Source organism: Xenopus laevis, chromosome 7S (assembly GCF_017654675.1).
Source record: "Xenopus laevis strain J_2021 chromosome 7S, Xenopus_laevis_v10.1, whole genome shotgun sequence".
Taxonomy (NCBI): domain Eukaryota; kingdom Metazoa; phylum Chordata; class Amphibia; order Anura; family Pipidae; genus Xenopus; species Xenopus laevis.
The window spans coordinates 105,879,311-105,900,706 of NC_054384.1; the positions used below are offsets into that span (position 1 = coordinate 105,879,311).

Genomic DNA, 21,396 nt, shown 5'->3' on the forward strand with positions numbered 1-21,396 from the left:
TGCAAAGAAACTGCCCTATAACGTGAAAGAGCAATTCCACATGCGAAGTTCCATTTCCAAGATTTGCTCTATGCTCAATGGATATAAAAGGAACATAAGCAACACCTTGGCTACAATTAGTCTTGTTTGTTTTTCCTTATGTTAAAACCAAGGAAATGAATCGATAATGGAATCTAGTGGGAAATCACAGCAACATATGGAAATCAGTTTCTGGCAAACAAACAGATGTGTCCAATGTTGTGGCTACATTAATGAACACTGCGTATATCCAGGAATAAATTAATAGGCAACGATAACTGGGTGGGAACAAATAAGATCATTACAGCCTGTAGTATGTCTCAAACCTTATTTATTTAAATACAATATGTCAGTGTTAATAAAAAGCAATCAAATAACTTCAGCTACATTTTGTTTTCAGCAACTTCCGACAGTGGGAACTAAATTCACATTAGAGTGATTAGAAATAAAGACACAGAGAGTAGATTTCACTTGAGTGGGTAGACGTCGCCCACAGCTTTATTAAACAATGTTTGTTAAACCAGACTAAATCATTGCTGCGCTGCCATAACAAACGATAAGGGACCCAGATGCCAGCAGTCGTGGTGGGTGTGTAAAGAGAATCCATTTAACATGTATTACATGAATAAATAAATAATGAATAAATTCGCAGGGGGGATTCGCTGTGATTTTTCCCTGCGGCAAATAAATTCACGAAACTCCTGCGAAAATTCACCAATGTCAAGAAAATTTGGACGTGCATCGGAAAAGTCGCTCACGTCAAAACCCTTGCACGTCAACACTATTCAGACGCCAATCAAAATTGTCGCAGGCGTCAAAATGCGAGTTTTGCAAATTTTCCCCCATTTCACTAATTTCACGGGAAATTCGCAAATTTTTCGGCAAAGCGAACTTGGAGAAATTTGCCCATCAGTAATTATATGGCATATACCCGCATATTAAATAGCCGTCTATAGCTGTGACAAAAACGCTGAATAAAAAATCATTTACAGTAAGCAAAATACCATCAAGTACAGGTATAGAATGTGTTATACAGAATGCACAGGATCTTTCTGTAATTTAGATTACAATAGCTGCTGAAAAAAAAAAAAAATAAGCATTAAATAAATCCAATGTTTTGCTTCCAATAAGGATTAATTATATCTTAGTTTGGGATCAAGTACACGGTGCTGTTATATTAGTACAGAGAAAAAGGAAATCATTTTTAAGAATTTAAATTATTTTGTTTCAAATGGAGTCCATGGGAGATGGCCTTCCTGTAATTCGGAGCTTTCTGGATAATGGAACCTCTACCGTGACGCCGGTGAAATCCATGAGCACTTGAGTGACAATAACAATACAGAAATAACATAGTGCTTTTAACAGTATACAGGTAACCCCACCAAGATAAAACGGGGAATCCATTGCCATTTTCTGTATGACGCTAGACACTGGCCAGGGACTTGAGCAGCTCTCTAGGAGGTACCTGTGATGGAGAAATAAAAGACAAGTAGATGCTCCTGCTTTGAGCATTAAAAAACCCACAGCCAATTCTGTGCCCCTAAGTATTTTTTCCAGGGTTCCCTGCGTGTCCCACTCTTCTCCACAGTCCCAACTTACATCTAATTAGCCGACACGTGCAACTGGGGCAGGCAACTACAATTATACTGGCATTCTGGATAAAAATAATAAATTTGTCACCAAAATTGCACTTGTAGTCTTGTGGATGTAAATGAGCCCTCCAGGAGTCTTGTGCTTGATATTGACCTGGTCTGGTATCTGCATGGAATTTGTATGTCCTTTCTGTGCTCCCATTGTCATACTGTGGTTTTCTCAACTGTAAACTGGAAAAGTAATTGGCTCCTAATAAGACTCTAAACCCCACTGAGGGGATAAAGCTGATGGAAATGATTAAATTGCCTGTAAAGAGCAGTGTGATATGTTTGTCCTCCAAGAACAAAGGTTAATAAGAACCCAGGGAAATGCCTTCTTATTGACAAACAAAGAACACATTCCCTTAGCAGACCGTTCTCCAGGGCAGGAAAGGGTTACAGGGGATGGGCAATGTGAATGTGGATTTTTATACTCACATCGGGGATGAGCTGGGAGTTTTTTCTTTCCTGTTGCATTGCCAGCTGTGCAGAACTATCCCCGCTGCTCTCACTCTCTCTGCCTGATCCAATAACAACCCTCTCCCTTTATCTCCGACACCTGCCGGCTCCACGGGAAACATATTAAAGGTAAGACATTTACACAACCTGTTGCTTCTCTTAATGGCAGCTCCATCTGTGGCTGTGAGAGCTAGTTACTGCTGGTTAGTCCAGTTTAACTAGTACTGTAGAATGGAAAATAACATCTCTCAGTGTACAAGGTACAGAGTGTTTTTAGCTGCGCTCCCATGCATTCTGGTTTCATGCGTTCAGCTGCAGGAGTAGATGCACTGAATTCGCTGTGTGTACTCACACAGACGCATGTAAGCGCTGAACACAGGAAAAATGCAATATGCTGCGTCCCAACCTACGTTTGGCGCTTACATGCGTCTGTGTGAGTACACACAGCGAATTCAGTGCATCTACTCCTGCGCTACTCCGGAATGCAGGTGAGCGCAGCTAAAAACGCTTGTTTGTAAGAGCCCTTACTATAAACACTACAATCCTTGCAATGAAAGTGTCTTAGAATGGAATGAAAGTATCTCAGGCTTTTTAGAAATGTGTGTGACTGCAGAACAGAAATAGTGCATGAAATGCAGCTGTAAAGGCTCTTACACACGGGCAGTTTTGCCTGCGCTCCCCTGCGTTGCGCTTTCTTCCGGATTATTGTGAAGGGGGCTGTACTCACACAGATGCATGTAAGCGCCAAATGCAGGTGGGATGCAGCATGTTGCATTTCACCTGCGTTCGGCGCATACATACATCTGTGTGAGTACAGCCCCCTTCACGATAATGAGTGCGTCTACTCCTGCACTCCCCTGCGACTGAATGAAATAAAGGGGAACGCAGTCAAAACCGCCCGTGTGTAAGAGCTCGTAGGGAGTTGACTGAAGCACAGGGGGCATTGCATTTAGTACAGGAAAAGTGAGATGTGAAGTCCTTGTGATGTGCCACTGAGCCGGAGCTTTTATAGTTTTTCCCACCCTCTAATGAGACTAGATCCTCAGGATAACACTTCATTAAAGGAAAAGTAAAGGCTGAATTTACTTAGGGGGTGGCAAAGGTTAGGCACCTGAAAGTGATTGTATATACTCACCTCACACCCCGGGCTGGTGCTCCTATCAGCAGAAAACTGCACCGGTCCAGGATTATTCCAGCGAAAAGCAGTGGTGCGAAAACAAAGAGATCGGCTATTTCGTTCTACTGTGCATGCCTCTGTCCTCGGGATATTTGAAAAAAGAAGAAGGAAGCTGATCACTCCGTGGTGCTTGCAGGAATAACCCCTTTCTGTTGATAGGAACCCCGGGTGTGAGGTAAGTAAATGAAATCACTTGAGGGTGCCTAACTTTTCGCACCCCAAGTAAATAGGCCTGTCCTTCTCCTCTGAGGAGGTCTGGTATATATATATATATATATATATATATATATATATATATATATATTATATATATATATATATATATATATATATATATATATATATATATATATATATATATATATATATATATATATATATATATATATATATTGGGGAAATATACCAAAGCACAATTAATCAGCATGGAAAGAAATGACGATTTAATTAATTGTAAAAGTGTTTCTGTGTGTTTTAATTTTCATGTGTTCTGTGCTGTTGGCCTGTTGATTCCTATTGGTGTTGGATTCAGATGCGTCACATAGGGAGCACCAATAGGCGCAAAATGCAGTGGGGCCCTGTATTACAGCCAATATAAGGCACGAGGGCTCATTTACAAACTGTCTCTGCTGCCAGTGCTGATCTTGGCCCCTCTGTTGCCATGAAGTTGTTTGCTGCTGCCGCACCCCCCACCCACTGAAGGGGGGCAGGGGAGAGTGGGCCCGGGTACTCCCGATACTGTGTATCCTGTGCTTGAATGGCTGCCCCCATGGCTACACAGCAGCTTGTTTATATAAACTATAGTAGTACTTATCTGTTATCTACTGTGTATCCTGTGCTTGAATGGCTGCCCCCATGGCTACACATCAGCTTGTTTATATAAACTATAGTAGTACTTATCTGTTATCTACTGTGTATCCTGTGCTTGAATGGCTGCCCCCATGGCTACACAGCAGCTTGTTTATATAAACTATAGTAGTACTTATCTGTTATCTACTGTGTATCCTGTGCTTGAATGGCTGCCCCCATGGCTACACAGCAGCTTGTTTATATAAACTATAGTAGTACTTAACTGTTATCTACTGTGTATCCTGTGCTTGAATGACTGCCCCCATGGCTACACAGCAGCTTGTTTATATAAACTATAGTAGTACTTATCTGTTATCTACTGTGTATCCTGTGCTTGAATGGCTGCCCCCATGTCTACACAGCAGCTTGTTTATATAAACTATAGTAGTACTTATCTGTTATCTACTGTGTATCCTGTGTTTGAATGGCTGCCCCCATGGCTACACAGCAGCTTGTTTATATAAATTATAGTAGAGTTTCTGAAGCAAACAGACCATTTTTACCAGGGCAGGGCACAAGTACATTATATCGCCATTCAATTAAAACACTTTTTAATTTTTTGGTGTTACTGTTCCTTTAACTGCACATTTGCAGTTGTTAGTATCAACTAATCAGTTATTTGCTTTAATGTTTAAACCTGTAATAGACTGTTTAAAGCCAGTTGCTTACAGGTTGCCATGGACAACTGCACTTGTGAAATTTAGCACCTGGGTTTGTGAATCAGCCCCCCTGTTACTTTACTTCATGATCTTCTATCCCTCAAACTTTTAGACACTTTCCCCAATTAAAAAAAACATCTTTCTGTTTCCCATGAATTTTCTCCATTTTGGAATTTTAACTGCTACCCACTTACCCTAGTCGCTGATGGTCAATAAGAAGATGAATAGGAAAGGTTATACATAGTAATAATAGTAATTTCGTAGCTTCAGAATGAGTCTGTTCTTGGGGGAAAGAAAGGAAGCTAAAACCAAAGGCAACTAATCTCAGAATATCAATGTCTATATCATACTAATACTTACCTGTAAAGGGGTGGTTGCAATGTAGGGCATCCGAAACTCAGTACTAACTCCAAGGACCCATTCTCTCAACTACTCAGATGCCACCTGGTCTTAGGGGGTTATTTATCAAAATCCGAATTTATCTGATTTTACAAATTTAAATAATAATAAATTACAGATTACGTTTCAACAAATATTTAATAAATTAGCTTTGCAAACATTTAGGGGTTAACTTATCTAAATCTGAATTTATCTAATTTTATAAATTTCAATAATACTAAATTTACAGATTACGTTTAAACAAATATTTAATAAATTAGCTTTGCAAACATTTAGGGGGTTATTTATCAAAATCCGAATGTATCTGATTTTACAAATTCAAATAATACTAAATTACAGATTACGTTGCAACAAATATTTAATAAATTAGCTTTGCAAACATTTAGGGGGTTATTTATCCAAATCCGAATTTATCTGATTTTATAAATTTAAATAACACTAAATTTACAGATTACGTTTCAACAAATATTTAATAAATTAGCTTTGCAAACATTAAGGGGGTTATTTATCAAAATCCGAATTTATCTGATTTTATAAATTTAAACAATACTAAATTACAGATTACATTCCAACAAATATTTAATGCAAACATTAAGGGGGTGATTTATCAAAATCCGAAATTATCTGATTTTTTTAAAAATAAAAAAGTCTGACCAAACTAAACAAATTAACCTAATTTAAAAAAAGCACAATTTTGTCAAATCTGGGAAAAACTCGATAAAACGGAGCAAAAATCTGAATCAAACTATTTTTTGAAGTTTTTTCCCGAATTTTCCAGGCTCCAGACACTAAATCCAAAAGGAAGAGTGTGAGGAACTCCAATAATCAAGAACAAATTTTGTTAAAAAAAGTAGAAAATGTATTGGGACATAAAACCTAACGCGTTTCATATCAAAATTGTGACTGTATTGTTTATTTTACATTTTATTATATTTCCTTATTTTTTCTTATTTTTTTTGGTTTCAATTATTCATCAATTTTTTCACTTATTTTTTATTTGCATTTATTTTTTCATAATTTTCACATATATATCTTCCTTTCTTCATTGTTTAGTTTGAGGTGTATCTTTTGTATTTTGTATCTTTGCATTTCTGCAACATCGCTTTGTGTATGTATGTACTTATTTGTTTTTTAACCACTAGGTGGAACTTCACAATTTGTAACATAAGTGGTAACACATGTGTGCGTTGCTGTGATTGGGTACAGCCCCTTTATAAGATGTGTACAGGGGTGTGCCATTTAGCCTATGAGTAAGTGCCCCATTAGGCACAAAACGGTTTTATGTCCCAATAAATATTCTACTTTTTTTAACAAAATTTGTTCTTGATTATTGGAGTTCCTCACACTCTTCCTTTTGGATTTAGTATCTTGGATTTTGCACCTTGGGACTGAGGTGAACTGTGAGTGAATCTCCCTGCTATTTACTTAATTTTTTTGTATTTAGAGTGGTACCACTTATATTGAATATTTTTCCTTGTGGCAGCACACACTCCCATTTTTCTTACTGAAAAGCTCAAGTTTTTCTGATTGTTGGGCTAATTCCAGCGCAGACCACAGAAACTTCCAAATAGAAACTTCTCCCAGTGACTTATATAAGACCTCGACAGGTCTGAGATGCCAGAATTTTGGATTCAGACTTTTTCCATCCTCGAGGTATAATAAATCACAAAAATTTTAGTTTTTATTTTTTTACTAAGAATTCGGATTTTATATAGTAAACGAATTTTCGAGTTTTTGTCATTCTGACTTTAATAAATAGCCCCTAAAAGTTGGTTGAAAGGTGAACAACCCATTTGAGCAGATTGAATACATATTCTCCCAATGTAAATCATTTAAGGTTTTTGTCTTTAGTTCTAAATTACACCGTAAATGTTCTACCCTGATAAAAACGTATCTGGAGCTTCTGTCGAGGAATTCGCTTTAGCAGAACATTTCATAGCACAGGGGGAAGTGTTAGTGGGCAGAGATGAGTGTTTGAGATGCCATTATATTGCTTTTATCTTATCACAGATAGACAATGTTATTACGACAGGTGGTGTGATATATACATTCTGCAGCTGGGGCTTCTGGGTATGGAATCTCACAATAGCAAAGAAATGTGTTTTTATTGAACACTTCAAGGAAATTGCTCTAAAAGCCTCTGATTCAGCTCATTGAGCAGCTCAGTTCTTTGTACTGTAGGGAATGGTTTCATTTGGCCAAGCTTAGTTCTGCCAGTGCAGATTCTTAGGACTAGTGATGGGGGAACTTGTTCGACAGGCGCGAATTTGCGCGATTCGCCGCCAGTGTTAAAAAAATAATCGCTGCGTCAAAAAACTGGCGTAAAAAAAAAAACGGGCATCGCCATCAAAAAAATGGATGCCGGCGTCAAAAACAAGACGCCAGCGCAGTTTCATAAATTTTTTGGCAAAGCCCTTCACTACTTAAAAGCCCTTCACTACTTAGGACTAGAAAACAAAAAGAAGAAAAAAAATAGGACATTGTTAAACATTTGTTTATTTGCATTGGGAAACTCAGTAGTTACATATAATTATCAAAGTGTAGTGAACAGTGTGTGCCTTTGTTCTACAGATACTGCATTTGATTTGACTGGGAATGTTTCATGTAATAACTAAAAACTGAAATGAATCTCAAGGCCCATCTTTAGAATGTTCTAGTTTCGTGTCCTCCACATTTGCATCCTCAATATTGAGTTACAACTGTTATGTCTTTTAAAATAAGGACTAAAGGGGACAATCATTTTTTTCGTAATTCGAGACTAGCAGAGTAAGTCAATGGCTCTCTATGATCAGTATTAACGGTTGTTTCTACTGAACTGCGTTTAGTACAAGGGAATGCCTATGTTGACATCAGTGATGAGCGACTCTGTTCCGTTTCGCTTTGCAGAAAAAGTTCCGTCACTCTAGAAAAGTTCGCAAAACGGCGAAAAATTTGCAAAACGCATTGAAATCAATGGGTGTCAAAATATTTTTTGCGAGAACATTTTTTTCTTGCTCCAAATGCATTTATCAATGGGCGTTTTTTTCTTATGGCGACTTTTTTTGTCTCAGTGCCAATTTTGCCTTGGAGACTTTTTTGCCTCTGCAACTTTTTTGTCCAAATGCATTTTAGATAATGGGCGTTTTTTCTTATGGCGACTTTTTTGTCTCAGTGCCAATTTTGTCTTGGAGACTTTTTTGTCTCTGCAACTTTTTTGTCCAAATGCATTAAAGTCAATGGCCGTTTTTTTTATGGCTACTTTTTTGTCTCTGTGACTTATCTGTCGCAGCAAAAACTTTCGGGGGTGAATTTTTGCGGCAGTTTTCTGAAAAAATTGGCAGGTGGTGAAGTGTGGAAATTCACAGTGAATCCATGCCTGCCAAATAAATTCACTCATCACTAGTCAACATAGTTTTATGGTATCTCTATACAGAGAAAACGTAAAGGGCTGCACTTACTTGATCCACAGAAATACATTGCGCCAGTATTTCCATGATGTCTCCATAAATGATTTGCGATAATGAGCAAACTGAAAGGACATGTACCCTTCATTCTCCTACCTTATATGCGAATCTCCCCCACTGGAACTGCACCTTTTATACCCCCTCTGTTCACCAGCACTGTCACATTTTACTTAAAAATAGCAGCTTTCACCCGGCGCCCATTTTCCCTCTGACATCATCAGTGACAATTACATCTGCAAACAGCACATGTGCATTTTAAAGTGCATGCAAGCAAGAAAATTGTAATGATTAAGCTCAGGAAGGCAGGTTAGGAGAAAAAATAGGAGCTGGCAGCTAGAGAAGAGTTTCTATGGGAACAAGCAATGTCATCTCTTCATTGGTTGTTAGACCGGAGGGGTGTTTAGTAAACTGAGTTGAGAAGAACTTAGCATGCCCAGTAGCAAACAGCCAAAGCACATTCCTGAGGGAAGGGGTAGATTAGGTTAGAGGAGGAGAAGGAATTCTAAGTGATTAAGTGGAAGCTTCAGCCTTACTATTAACCCTTTAACAACTGGAGTGGCAGGTATTTAAAGATTTCAGAAAGAATATTCACTAATTACAATTTTTTTATGGGGGTTTAAATGTCCTTTAAGGTGCCCAAACTAGGCCACTAAAAGCTGCCGACAGACTAGAGTCTGCAGCTTATTGGGAAAAGACAGTGACAGAGCCCGGAAAAGGTAGAGTTGGAAAGATCTGTTTCCAAATCCAATTGCAGGAACATATGACTAGCAATCAGATTTATAAAGGTCAGCTGGGATTCTCACTGGAGCATTATTTTACATTCAGTTGGTTCTAGAGCTGAGGATAAGTTTTTTGAACAATATTGCTTTAAGAATATAACTGTGATGTAGTGAACTACAGGTCCCAGCATGCCTTAATAACATGTTACATATAGAGGGGTTATTTATCAAGGCCCGAATTTATCTCAGTATTTCTAATATCCAACTCCGAGCAACTCTGAAAACTTAAGAGCTTTCTGCGAAAACTTTGAATTGTTCGATTGATTTGTTGAGTTTTTGAAGTTTTTTGCTCCGAAATCCCCCAAATCATCGGATATCAGTACGGACATCCGGGACCCCACTGACTTATACAGGACCTCAAGAGATTTTAGATGCCAGGGTTTCGGATTCGGAGTTTTTATACTTTAATAAATCTCGAATAATTCATAGTTTTTTTTTTTGCTCCGAAAAACAACAAATTATATGGATATTCGGAGCTTGATAAATAACCCCAATAGTGTGGTTGAAGAGTGCGGCAGTGTTTGGATCCCCTTCAAATTAGCATCTGGCAGTCTAGTGATGGGCAAATCTGTCTCATTTCACTTCGCCAAAAATTGGCGAAACTGCGATAATCCGCCAAAATGGCATCTGTGTTGTGTTAACCAGATGCATCAATACAGTTTGCTGTTTCCCCATAGAAACCTCACCCCACAGGCTACATTTGTTATACAATCCAAGGTAACAAAGCGAGGCATGGGGGAAAAACGAATAATCCAATCAATTGGCCAGTGCAATAATGTTGCAAAGCTCATTGTCAAATAACAAGAATCACAAAACATTTTGGAAAAGAACAAAGATGAAATGTGTTCAAGATAATTCAATGCCGAAACCAACTGCATTCCACTGTGAGTGTCCAGAGAAATAAAGTTCACCCTGTGCGAGAAAAAGATATTGTAATAAAGACTATCAAGAAATATTACATATTCAGACCTGAGGGCTTTGTGTCTGTAAATAAATATTTCTCAAGCCCCCCTTTGCATTTCATCTAGAAATTCCTCTTTCCTCAGGGTTTGGACGTCATATTTTATATTTTCAGATGTTTCAGTGTTTAATATTATTTTTTCTTCCCGGGGCCCATTTTCTACTGAATGTGTTTAGCATTAATTTCTGCTTAGGCTGTATACACAGTGTGTGCATGAACACTTCTATATAACCTGCATAACAAATGTATCTTGTGGTGGCCCTGTGAGTTTTAAAAGGGGCAGACTTATCAAAGGTTGAGGTGAATTTTCGAAGTTAAAAACGTCGAATTTGGAGCTATATTTTGTGTACTTTAGCTAGGTAATAGTCCAACTTCGGTTCGAAGTTAAAAAAAACGTTGAAATTCGTATATCGAACTTTATCATGTACTGTCTCTTTAAAACTTCGACTTCGACCATTCACCACCTAAAAACTGTCGAAGAGACTAGAACATGTTAAGATTAACAAAGGTCCAGGGCCAGATGGTATTCATCCCAGGGTAATTAGCGAGCTTAGCTCTGCGATTGCCAAACCTCTTTACTTAATTTTTCAGGATACATTGAGATCTGGCATAGTGCCGAGAGACTGGCGAATTGCTAATGTGGTGCCTCTATTCAAAAAAGGATCCCGTTCTCAGCCTCAAAACTATAGGCCAGTTAGTCTGACGTCAGTGTTAGGAAAGCTTTTCGAAGGGTTAATAAAGGATAAGATACTGGACTTCATAGCAAATCATAATACTATGAGTTTGTGCCAGCATGGTTTTATGTGTAATAGATCTTGTCAGACTAACTTAATTTCTTTTTATAAGAAGGTAAGTAGAGACCTCGATTCTGGGATGGCAGTGGATGTGATTTACTTAGACTTTGCTAAAGCATTTGATACAGTGCCACACAAAAGGTTACTGGTTAAATGAAGGAATGTTGGCCTGGAACAGAGTATTTGTACCTGGATAGAGAACTGGCTAAAGAATGGTGGTAAATTGAACATTTTCTATTTGGACCAGTGTTGTTAGTGGAGTACCACAGGGCTCTGTACTAGAACCTATATGGAGGCAATTGGTTTGAGAGATCGAAGTTTTTTGGGGGGAAAACTTAGAATCGAAGTAGATCGAAGGCGCTATTCCTTCGATTGTACGATTCGAAGTAGGCCGACTTCGCCCCCCAAAAACCTTCAACCTCTATTCGGTTAGTCTTTTTGAATTCGAAGTTCGAAGTTTTTTTAACTTCGAACTTCGACCCTTGATAAATATGCCCCTTAATATATTATACCAAAAGTAGCTACAACAGATCAGAATCAATTAGTTGTTTCTAATCATTATCCATTCTTAAACCTTGCATGGGTGCCGAGTATGATTCTGTCGTAAAGGTAAAGGAGAACAAGACCCCAAAAAATTATATGGGTAAAAATGCCATGTTTTATATATAGTGAATAAAGTACCCCCTATTGTAAAATATAAGGATATTATGGGGCAAATTTACTAAAGGGCAAAGTGACTAAGGCTGGCGAAAATCCGCCAGCGTGACATCATTTCGGAACTTCGCCGATTTACTAACGGTCGCAGTCGTAACTTTGCTAGTGAAGGAGATAGACTCTAGCGGTACTTCGCTCCCTAACGCCTGGCAAAATTGCTCTCTGCCGAATGGATGTAACTACTCAAATTCACTAAGATGCGGATTTTACTGAACTTTACCTCTTGCGCCAGACTTGCCTTCTCCACCTCAGACCTCTCCTAGAGTAGATAGGAGTTCCTAAAAAAATAGTTTCCCATAGACTCCAATTGATCCAAATAATGCAAAATTTCCTTTTTTTTTGTAATAATAAATCAATACCTTGTACTTGATCCAAACTAAATTATAATTAATCTGTTGGGTTTGTCAGGATTTTCTAGTAGACATAGGGGCAGATTTATCAAGGGTCGAAGTGAAAATTTGAATTAAAAAAATGTAAAATTTCAAGCTATTTTTTGTGTACTTCGAGTAGGAAATGTTCATATTATAAATATATTCATATTTGAAAAAAAATCGAAAATTCAAATATCGAAATTTATCATGTACTGTCTCTTTAAAAAGTCAATTCCGACTATTCACCATCTAAAACCTGCTGAATTGCTGTTTCAGCCTATGGGGGACCTCCGAGAACCTATTTGGAGTCAATTGGTGAACTTTGAAAAATGTAAGGTTTTTTTTTAAGAAAAAACTTCTAATCAAATTCGATTAAATACGATGTTACTTCGATTTGTACGATTCTAATTCCAATAAAAACAGCCTATTCACCCGAGAAAAAAACTTTGATTTTTTTTAAATAAATTTCGGCTGGTCTTTTTTTATTTGAATTTCAAAGTTTTTTTATTCAAAATTCGACCCTTGATAAATCTGCCCCTTAAAGTGTGACGATCCAAATTACAGAAAGATATGTTTTCTGGAGCATTCTGGATAAAAGGTCCCACATCTGTAATATAATGTTTTATTGAGAAAGCAAGGCATTATCATCTTTGCATTATGCACTACCATGTCTGAGTTTAGTGAGGAATGTTGGTTTTCATGTTGGAATGAGAGCTGCACACAATTACCTTGTTTCTATTCAGGATTCGGGCTGCCGCTCACACTGGGAGATTCAAATAGATCTGTCCAAAATACAATAAATGACTGTAATTTACTATATTAAACCGGATGAAACAACAGCAGTGACTCAAAAACCCATTACAGATAAAAATCCACATTGTTTTTTTATTATTAAAAAAGAGATTTGAGGCCAGATTTAAACTATTCCAGGAGTTCATCTTGGCCCATATAAACATCCCAATAAATGGTGATTCACTTAACATTTCTAATAATAAATCATACAGACTTTCTTCTGCTGGGCAATATCTCTGGTCTCCATTGTCCTCAGGCTTGAAACTATACAGCTGTGTAACAAACAACAAAAATTATTTTAGTCCTTCTAAATTTTTGAAAAGAAAAAAAAACTATAGTTCCCAAGTACAGACAGAACAGACAGATGTAATTCTAGGAACCTGACTGGTCAGCGTGACCTGTTTCATGGACTTATTGTTGCAATTTACTATAAAATGCGAATTTTTAGTGTGAAAAAAAAACCTAACATTTTTCAAGATTTATTATACCCCGCGGATGAAAAAAGTCCAAATCTGAAAATCTGCCATCTCTGACCTGCAGAAGTTGTATATAAGTCAATGGGAGAGGGGTCTGGGCTGGAATTAGCCTGAAAATCCAACTATGTTGGGCAAAAATCTGAAAAATTCTGACTTTTTGGAGAACAGCCCGAAAAAAATCATACAATTTGGGTTTTTTGCTCGATTTTTCCCCTAACCGATTAAATTAAGCTTTTTTATTAATAAATAAAATCAAATCATGGATTATAAATAAAATATCAGTAAAATTAGGATTTTGATAAATAACCCCCTTAATGTCTGCAAATCTTGTTTATGGAATATTTGTTTAAAAGTAATCTGTCATTTAGTATTATGCTCATATACTGAGAGTAGTCAGTACCAATCAGATTCATAACATAACACCTTGCTTGTAGGTGACCCAATCAGTACAAGGCATTAGTAAGTTTTACTTAAGAATTGCAGAAAAAATTCGGTAAAAAAAATAGTGAGATGCATTGAAGTCAATAGGAGTCAATTTCTTTTTTACGCTCAACAATTTTTTACACTCAAAAATCTTTTTTACACACAAAATGTTTTCTTAATCCAAATAAAATCAGTGGCTGTTTTTCTTGAGTTGACTTTTTTGTCCAAATGCATTAAAGTCGATGCATTAAAGTCACTGTGGTGTTTATACAAATGGCCTGTAGATGTGCTCAAGACTTATACTGTGCATGCTTTCTATACGGCTTGTGGTGTTAGAGTTGCTTACTGTTGTGTAATGGCTGCATGAGCCTGCTAATAAAGCACTGTTATACTCTACTCATCCTCGGCCACCAAAACAAATAAATTAGCGACAAGATAAAAATCTGGTGCGCAGTGCCAATAAATGTACCATTATTAATCAAAAAGCAAAATTAAGCAATTAATGAAAAGAGAAAATACTCACAGTTCATCCCAGTCCACGAGTGCAAAAGTCCAAAACAGCAAAAAGTTGTGCGTTTTCTCCAAAAAAGTAAAGATTTCTTTACTTTTGTGGAGAAAACTCGCACATTTTTGCTGTGTTATACAGTATATAATTGGGATTAAACATCTTTAAAAACAGTACCACATTAAGGAAATGCATGTTAAAGGAAAACTATACCCCCCCAAACAATGTAGGTCTCTATAAAAAGATATTGCATAAAACAGCTCATATGTAAAATCCTGCTTCATGTAAATAAACAATTTTCATAATAATATATTTTTCTAGTAGTATGTGCCATTGGGTAATCATAAATAGAAAATTGCCATTTTCAAAAATAAGGGCCGCCCCCTGGGATCGTACGATTCACTGTGTATACAAACAAACCATACATGTTAGGTCACATGAGCCAATTAACAGACAGAGTTGTGTCTTTTGCTTCAACACTTCTTCCTGTTACAGTTAGAGCTGCAATATTTCTGGTCAGGTGATCTCTGAGGCAGCACACAGACCATCACAAAATGGTGGCTCAAGGCAAGAGATGTAAAAGGGAAATATTTACTTAAATATATAGACCAGTTTGATAATATTCTTTAATATGCCACTTAATATGATATAAACTAGCTGTTGCTTAATTGTTCATTCTGGGGGTATAGTTTTCCTTTAAGTTGTATTTCTGCATCTGTTACTTGATTAAAAGAAATAGAATATAAATAAATATAAATTTTTGGGCGAGGGGTGAAACATAACAAAGGAAGAGTGTAAATGAGAGATAATGAAGTGGCCATGCGAGAGAATTTTGAACACAGAGAGTAAAGTACAATAAGAAACAGCAGATTCTTCAAGGTAAATTAATTGTTTCTCCAGACATGATAATTACCCATTAGAAGATTTAGCAGAAATATGATTTGCATGCATTTCTGGGGATGATTTGTTGCTACGTGAGAGGAATGGAAGAAGTAAGGGCTAGAACTTTTTCAGAGTTAGGAAATCAAAAGATGCCTAAAAAAAAATCTTTTCATTAATGTATCTTGTTTGCGTGTTGTTGTTGTTTATACCTTCCATGCTCTGTAACATTACTTGACATGGCAAAATATTTCTTGAACTGCATCTTTACTCTGGGGCAAGTTCTGTGGAATCATTTGAAATCACTTTGAAATCACCTTGTATGATCCAGTTGCTGTATCGTTAATCTTTTCATCGACATAAGGTAGAAAGATAGACTATGGGGGACTATGGGGGACACTTAACTGGCTCCTCTGTCATAGGGAACCTTAAAAAACGATTATGCGAGGACAGCAACACATGCAACACATAAGTAAGGTTTGCTTAAGGTGACAAGGCTACACAAATGTTAAACTTTACCTCCTGGCATTGTCCTCTCCTAGGGCTGATATTTCCACCTAATTGCAACATGGGTCATACAGTAGAAACCCTGACCAAACCATATGTCACACCAGCAAGTGCCATTCATCCTCCTCCAAACTATCTTTGAGAAATTCCACCCCCAGAATAATCTAAGAGCTTTTTCTCTTAACTCCTGAAGCTGAATCCCTCACAAAATACAATGTTCTTTTTCAAATTAATCTCCTTCCAAGCTATCTTTAAGTACTTCCTCTTCTAAACTCTCGAAACTAATTTTCTCCCAAAATGGAATGTCCTTTTTAAATGATCTTCTTCCAAACTATCTCTGAGAACTTATTCCCCCAAAATAATCTAAGGACCTCTTATTCTAAGTCTTGAAGCTCACACTTCCAGTCTTTACTCTTTCTATGGTAGGAAGAAACTCAAGGCCAGATACCTCTCCCCCAAGAGCTCAGGATGGTTATTCTAGAAAGAGTAGATTTTTACTGCCAATCAAGTCACTACACTTAACATTTAGAAAACATCCAGGTTTTCTAGAGTGTTTGTGCTACTGAAATTAAAATTGTAGTGCTTTATTAAAAACAACTATTTAATACAAATTAAGGCAATAGCTGGGCATAATAGTATATGAAAAATTGTATATGAAAAAAGAGTGTATTAGATTGATTGGGTACATATGTACTTTATTTATCAATGTTTGGTGTATATAAAGCTGGCCATAGACGCAACAATCTCATCATACGAATCGTGGATTCGTACGATTTTCGGACCTTGTGTGCGGAGAGTTCCGACATTTTTCGTCCGGCGGAGATCGGTTGTTTGGATGATCGGACAGGTTAGAAAATTTCTGTCGGCTGCCAATAATGTCTCTGCGTGTATTGCCGATCGTACGATTTTCAGATATCGTATGATTGCTGTCAGGGGCAGAACTTCGGCTGATCTGTTCTTTAACTACTTTATTTGATAGGAATGGTAAGACTTTGATCTGAATGGTTAGTGGCAGGTCGGGAGATGGGAAAGTCCAATCGTACATTGATTCATATGATCGGATCTTTGCGTCTGTGGCCAGCTTAAGAGGCGCTGTCTCTTTAAGGACTGTTTTTTTTTCCTTTTCTTATTTGTGTTTTGATTGGTTGTTTTTTGTATAAATGCTCATATCCTGTGGCTGACATCAGAACCCAGGACTAAGTGCCCTAAGTGGGTGTGAAACGCGTAGGGCGGATGGAGATGCAAATATACTTTTTTAACTTTGTATAAATAATTTTTTAACTCATTTTCTCTGGTCCTGTGGATCCGTTTGAGTGCCGGTCGGCCGGGCTGTTTCTCTATATCATAAATGAGACCACTTTTATTCTGCTATATAATTGTGAGTCATTATATACCTAATATATATTATTCCATGTGCATCATCCACTCATCATCAGTAATTGAGCAGCTTTTTTTCTAGTTTATGATTTCTACTGCCTGTACCATTGCTAATACTTCAGATCATTTCTCACAGAAAAAGCCCAGAGAGCAAAGTAAATAATGGAACCGGTTTCACCTTCACAATCACTTATTCACTAACATCTGAGCAAGACAAACTCAGTGCTTTGCTTATTTACCTCATTTTGTGTAGAAATGAATTGAAAGTGGCAATTAATCCAAAGACCATTTATTCACTGAATAAATCATCATGTATTCATCAAGCCCAGGTCTATGCAAAGAGAAGAGGGACTGACAGGCTATTGCTCAACACAAGCGCTTAGCATAGAGTATTCACTCAGCATTCCATCAGTGAAAAAGATCTATGTCTTTGGTCTGAAGAACTACATTATTTGAGAGGGAAAATCATCAGAACTAATGGCATTTGTGCATTTTCAAGTCTATTAACAGTTTTTTTTAAAAAAAAAAAATGTTAAAAATACTTTAAAGCATGTAATTTATATACTGTAACATGACTTGAAAATAAGGGGGATCAAAAAGTAAAATAAGGCAAATGATACCCCCATAATAATGTACCATACACTTTACAATACCATAGTCATACAAAGTATGCAACCTCATGTAGCTCAGCAGAAAAAACTAGAAAACAATACTTAGGCTTAGGTGATCAGGTGCAATGAGCCTTTATGTAACATAGGGCATCCCAAAACCCAGAAGGTCACGGCTCATGCTTCCGCTTATAAGGGCCGCCTTTCACTTCAGGAGGAGCCCTCCGCTTCTCAGATTCCACAAGGTCTTATAATGAGAGGACCAAGGGAATAGTTCTGGGCAGGAAAGGGAACCGAACGTGTACTAGAAGGACAGGGAACACGAAGCTTAGTTGAAGGTCAGGCTGGGTAGGTACCGATCAGTCAATGAAGTATAATCAGGAATCAGAGACGTAGTAGGGGTCACTGGCTGGGATAAGAACCAGTAGCTCCGTACAAATTTAGAATCTGTTAGTAAACGGGCAAAGGATGGTGCAGGCAACGAAGTAGCAGAAGTCAGGGACAGACAAATGTTAAAGAACAAGATCAGAACAGTATAAACTTACCCAGGCACAATGGAGATAGACCTACTTTGGGACATGAACCATTGGGCGTCGGCCCTTTAAATATCTGAATTGCGCGCCAAGTGCTATGACGTCAGACACAGCACTCGCAGCAAAACCTGGAAGTGGCGTAATTGTGCGTTATTTGAGCATCAGCAAGCAAAGATGGAGGAATCGGTGGGCATACATCAACGTAAAGCTGCCCGCAAAATGATAAGTCTGCTCATTTGGCAAAATCTTCTCTTTTGGCCACCCATGTATAGGGCCAGATGGCTCATGATTGGTTCTGACAAGGGAGACCTGTTGAATGAGGAACACATCAATGTGCCAATGCAACACTTGCCCAGTGGAATTTTTAAACCTGCCTGATAGATATTTGATTTTTGTACAGCTTTCAATCAAGCAGATCTTTGGAAGGGGTCTATACATGAGTCAATAAGCTGCCAACTTGGTCTAGATGGACATGATCCACCTTTTATGTATGTATGGCAAGTCAACAGCTTTACAAAAGCAAATATCTGATTGGCTACTATGGGCCACAGGCAGGGCTACCATCAGTAGGATACACAGTGTTCACCAGTCAGGGAAAATTACTTGTAGGTTACAAAATAGGTTGGGTTTGCAATTATTGTGTGTCATTGTTTGCTGTTATGGCACACATGGAAGATTAATTAAGCACAGGTATGTTTGTAACACACAGTGCAACAACACGTACATATAAATATGATGTTTTGAGGTTTTATCAATGAGTTTTGAATAGAGAAGAAATACAAGTTTGTCATCAAGATCAAACACTTTGTCATCAGAGTGGAAAGATTTAATTGTACTATACTTGATGTACAGTACTATGGGTTTTCAGTATGTTTATGGTTTGTATAGTAATGTGGCTCCTGTTCTATAACACTGGGCAAAAAGGACTATAAGATTCTATAAACACACAATTTCATATTGTAATGAATTTGCATCCATCCTTCTTGTATCCTTAATTGGAGATTGTTTGTGAGATTATCCCAAACAGCAGCCTTCGGTTTTATAAAATCTGACACTAATCGTCTGACATAGGGGATCTACTATATTTAGCGTCGCATAATGAAAGTGTTTATGCAGATTCAGTGGCATAAATTAGAGCGAAAACAAAGTGGTTAAGGACAGAATGGAATGTACCAAAGCTATTTATAAATCTAAGGTAAGCAAACCAGCAGGAGTTGGAAAGGTAGCCGGTTTGGAACAAGAACTTAATGTGTGTGTTATGGTACTGAATGCAGGAGAGCGATGCTGGATTATTTGGCACTGTGTCAAGAGCTTCAAAAGTCACTGGCAAAGAAGCGACTGCAATTCACCCTTTAAGCTGGCCATAGACGCAAAGATCCGATCGTGGATTCGTACGATTTTCGGACCGTGTGTGGAGAGTCCCGACATTTTTCGTCCGTCGGAGATCGGTCGTTTGGTCGTTCGGACAGGTTAGAAAATTTCTGTCGCCTGCCGATACTATCTCTGCGTGTATTGCCGATCGTACGATTTTCAGAGGGAGACTGTCACTAGTGTTGTCAGACATAAGTATCGTACGATTGCTGTCAGGGGCAGAACATTGGGTGATCTGTTCTTATTTGATCGGAATGGTAAAGACTTTGATCTGAATGGTTAGTGGAGAGTCGGGAGATGGGAAAGTCCGATCGTACGTTGATTCGTACGATCGGATCTTTGCGTCTATGGCCAGCTTTAGCCTTTGCCATTAAGGGTTATGCACAAGAGAAATTTGAATAATTAAAAATTACAATTAGTATACAAACTAAATCTCCAATACGAGTTCCACTTCCACCAATCAACTAAGAGGATTCTAGTTACAACAGCCAATGATATACTCCCAGCAAAAGAACAAAGCTTGCCATAAATGATGTAGTTGACCTAGGGTTGCCACCTGTCCGGTTTTCACCTAGACGGCCCCGTTTTTGGAAGGGCTGTTTGGGTGAAAACTGCCTGTCCAGATTTCCAAATTGGTAATTCCGGACACGACATTAAAGTAAATGGCCAATTGCTGATCACCATGTCACAAGTTCTGCTCGTGACATCATCAGCCCTCCCTCTATAGCAACGATCTCGCCTTCTACATCACTCGTCCCTTGACGTCACCTGCCCAGAGATGGGCAAAAAGAAAGGTGGCAAACCTAGGTTGATCTATTTGGCCTTTTCATTTCAACTTGCTGACTGACACTGTGCGGGAAACACACTAATGACCTTTCTTAATAAGGTTTTATCTGAACTGGTTTCTTTGCCTCATCTTCTCCTGACAAACTTCATCAATTGTAATCTCTATTGGCAACCTACAGATCTTTTTGCTTGACTAAACCTTGTGTCCTGTTTACCAAACCTGAGTAAACAGCTCTCTGTTTGTTTAGGATAACAACTGCCATATTAGCTTGGTGTGACATCACTTCCTGCCATAGTCTCTCTCTGCTCACTCATAGCTCTGGGCTCAGATTAAAGCAGAGAGGGGAGGAGGGAGGGAGGGAGGGAGAAGAGGGAGGGGGAGAGATGAGCAAACTGAGTATGCTCAAGCCCTAGCCCTGGAGGTTTAAGCTGAAAACAGGAAGTCTGATACAGAAGCCCATGAGTACACAATAGAACGAAAGAAATGTGGTGTTTCTTTTGACAGAGGACTCAGAGCAGCATTACTTTGAGGGTTTACTGGTGTCTTTATATAGACCTTTCTGATAAAGCTTACTTAGTTTTAGCCTTCCCTTCTCCTTTAAGCCCCCAGGTCTGATGCTCTCTGGAGTGAGTACCAGATCACATATCTGGTTCTTGGGGCAAACAGCAGTGTCAGGAGGTGCAGCAGCTAAGTCAGGCAGTAATGCGAATTGTGACTCCTGACATGTTAACACAGATGCTAATGACAAGCAAGTTAGGGGCAGGTAGAAGGCAGGTGGGAGGGGGTAACAACATGCAGAGGTGCAACTAAAGAGGCCGGATGGACACAATGGTGCATCTACAGTATATAGAAGTGCAACTGTGGGCCCATCTTTTGGGAACAAA

The 21,396-nt window shown here is 38.2% G+C and overlaps 1 protein-coding gene across 1 annotated transcript in view; it reads left to right on the plus strand.

Annotated features, from left to right (window-relative positions):
- Positions 1-1,654: 1,654 nt before the first annotated feature.
- LOC108705487 (chemokine-like receptor 1) overlaps positions 1,655-21,396 on the plus strand; it is a 112,675-nt gene continuing 92,933 nt past the window's right edge. Inside the window, exon 1 of the mRNA XM_041571689.1 lies at positions 1,655-2,237. The gene's annotated coding sequence lies outside the window, so the exon portion shown is untranslated. The remainder of the gene's footprint in view (positions 2,238-21,396) is intronic.